The sequence below is a fragment of the Anneissia japonica genome, unplaced genomic scaffold, assembly GCF_011630105.1.
Source record: "Anneissia japonica isolate Jap-2015-1 unplaced genomic scaffold, ASM1163010v1 scaffold287714_len2871179_cov188, whole genome shotgun sequence".
Lineage (NCBI taxonomy): Eukaryota > Metazoa > Echinodermata > Crinoidea > Comatulida > Comatulidae > Anneissia > Anneissia japonica.
Window position 1 is genome coordinate 2,883,303 of NW_022755542.1, and position 3,338 is coordinate 2,886,640.

The 3,338-nt window shown below is 32.0% G+C and overlaps 1 protein-coding gene across 1 annotated transcript in view; it reads left to right on the forward strand.

Moving 5' to 3' along the window:
• LOC117123666 (NXPE family member 1-like) overlaps positions 1–3,338 on the forward strand; it is a 24,735-nt gene that overhangs the window by 5,793 nt on the left and 15,604 nt on the right. The gene's annotated exons all lie outside the window — the stretch shown is intronic.

The following is a 3,338-nucleotide window of genomic DNA, read 5'->3' on the forward strand; positions in this document are numbered from 1 at the left end:
GCCTATGCCTACTGTCTGTTGTAGGGCGCAAGGGTAGTCCTAATTTCATAATTATATAATAATATTAATTAGGCCATTGCTAGGCCATAGGATTATATCTTAATTATATTTCATTAATTTGTATTTTTTCAAATGTAAATTCTTTAAAGTTAAAATGTTTTAAATTAATTTTTAAAATTGATGATATATTTTTCTACATATTTATTTTTGTATTTCACTAACTTTTAGGTAATTGGTTTTTGTGTTTAATTTTGTTTTATTATAATAAAGGCCTATTATAATCTACATTATTTATAATATTTTATTTACACAAGGCTAAATATTTTATTTACAAGTGTTCATGGGCGTCGATCGGTGGGGAAGAGGGGGACGCGTTCCCCCACTTTTCAAAGTAGGGGGACATCATATCTATTGCCCCCCCCCCACTGTTCACCAATCTTCTATAATTAAATCCCCACTTTTAAAAGCGAATGGAAAGAATAACAATTACGCATGACTCATGAATTTTGTCTAAGTGCGGTACGTATTTTCCGGACCAAAACCTAGTAAAAACGCAATTGTTTATACATTTCGTAACCATCTCAGAAACCACTAGATCGATTTTATGGGTGAAACTCAAAAGTGCACAATTTCTACTATAAACGATTTAGTCCTTTTGTATATTATTATGACCCGTACGTTATGCTAGTGTTTAATATTATCTACATACATAAGATTACTGTTTTTCTAATTTCAAAAAATTATATTTCGGCAATTGAATTTTCTATAGCCATTATTAAACAATAATTAGACAGCCTTTGACACGGATATGTATATTTCGATTAAGTGAGAGGCATACCAACAGTTTACAAACTCCAGTGTTACGTTGACGCAATCTCGCAATGACGTCATAATAATCAGTGGCGGATTCAAGTGGGGCCGAGCCGACCCTACATTTTTCAAAATTATTTTTAAAAAATGGAAAAAAAAAAACAAAGGAAAATTATAATTAGAATTACGTCTGAGAGTGCCATTTCCGGCAATCTAGAGGTGTCATAATCATACATTTTCTTTCTTCAGCCCCAACCATGGTGGGACTGAGGTGATCTACTTTCCCAAATTGTGAAATTCTCTCCCTGTCCCCCATTTAATTTGCTTTCCTGGAGCCGCCACTGATAACGATAAATTAAGTAAATCACCTTTATGTTTGTGAAATCAAAATGCTAACTAATGTTTTGTGTGCTTCCTCCCTAGTCCTGTTTGATCGTAAACTAGACGGTATTATTTTCACTCACAATAGTGTAGTCGCAATATTACTTACACAAAAGTGAAATTCAAAAAAAGGAGAAAAGCAAAAACCTCTTGATTGATTTTAAAAGTACTGTACATGTATGTAAGAAGACTAAATTAATGACTGTTTTAAGTTTATCATATTTGTTTTTCTTGGTTCGAATTTTGAATACGTTACAAGCTAATCAGTAGATAATAAATCATTATTTTTATGAAGGTTAGTTTGCACGAAATACATAAGTGGGCATAATTATGAGTAAAAGGATAATTTTAAAAACTTTTTTTATAATGAGTATTTTAGTGGCAGATTCAAGGGGCCCAGTCGGCCCACCGTCCCTATTTTTTATTTTTTCGAAATTAAAAGTGGAAAAAAAATTAAAATTATATTCAAATTCAGTCTGAGAGTGCCATTTCCGACCAACTAGAGGTGCCATAATCATACATTTTCTTACCTAAGCCCCAACCATGGTGGGCCTGAGGTGGTCTACACTCTCCATCTGTAAAAGTCCCTCTCTGGGCCCAGCTCTATTTCAAATTACTGGATCCGCCACTGAATATTTTGAAAACCCACCGCTCGCTAAAATAATAATTTTGAATAAAAATGAAATTTTATTTTTGGCTAATTAGCACACTTGCCATCACAAGTAGAAATTTCAGAGGAATTAAAAAAAATAAAAGTTTTTCAATATTTTTATTATGCCCGCCGCTGCCTTAAAATAAGAATTACGTATTTCTATTCCTAATTATATAAATTTAAAGCACTTAACCATCCCATTACTACAGTGTTCCACCAAACAAATTTTATTTTTATTTTCTTCTCCGTCTAGATGTTTTAGCAAAATTATATTTGCTAACTAAAAAAAATAAAAAAATAATTTTTCAAGATATTTAAAGAGAACATTACCTTTCATTGTTGAATTGGATTTTTGAATGTTTTTTTGTTTTGTTTTTGTTTTGTCTTTTATTTTAGAGTTCTTGGCAGTCAGCCATCATAAATCATTTCAAGAATATCATGAAAACTGAACGAGTTGCATCTGAAAATGGAACTGGAGGTGCAGCAGTGATAAAAAAAAAGAGATAGAAAGAAAAGAAAATGTGAGGTAATAGAAACAGAGGATGACAAAGTTCAAAGTTGATTTACCAAAATTATGCGTTAATAAGCAACCTATGTTTTCCAGCAGAGAAATATCTTTGAACATCCTGTTTCCATTAATTAAACATCATGGAGGGATATTCCGCACTCCAGTTGGTGTCAGAGTTATGTACATTATACCAGGGTAGGGCGATACCATATGCGGCGTACGGGACATTCAGAACCTTTTTTGCAGCCTGATTAATAATTAATATTCAAAAGAAAAATATTTTATCACAATATGTATGTTGTACAATAAGTAACAACACATGATTGCCATTTTAGCTGAAATCAGGTTTTTGGAGGGAAAATATAAAAAAATTGTTGTAGCCATACTTAAAATGAAGTCAGGAGTCCCAAGAAGAAATTAAAACCAGTTTTTTTTTTTCAGATACACATTGATATTATTTAATTAACCGCCTTTTAGAAATTTGGGGTCAGTTTGGCGTACGGGACAGCCAAAATGTGGCGTACGAGACATTTCTGAATAAGTCCTTTAACTGATACAAACTTAATGTAGCCATACTTAAGACAGAGTCAGGATTCCTAAGAAAAGAAAAGCACCTGTTTTTTTTTAAATAATTGCCACCTTTTAAAACATTTATGCAAGTGAGATGTACGGGACAGCCAAAGTACGGGCCATCTCTGAATGAAGCCTAAATTTATATACAGAATAATCCATTTTACATATATATAGGATTTTTTCATTTGCTTAGGCCTACCCTGATCCTAAATTATGTACAGGTAACGTGTCTTTGGATTATGCTGAGGTTAAAAAAAAATTTCCCCATAGTAAACATAATTTTTGAGATTTTGAGTACTTGAATATATAGGCATTTCCCTGTAATGATAGTATATAGTGGATCTACATTGAATTGAACTAATATTAATTTACAAAACTTTTCTTAAACAATATACTAAGATATCACTCTAAACT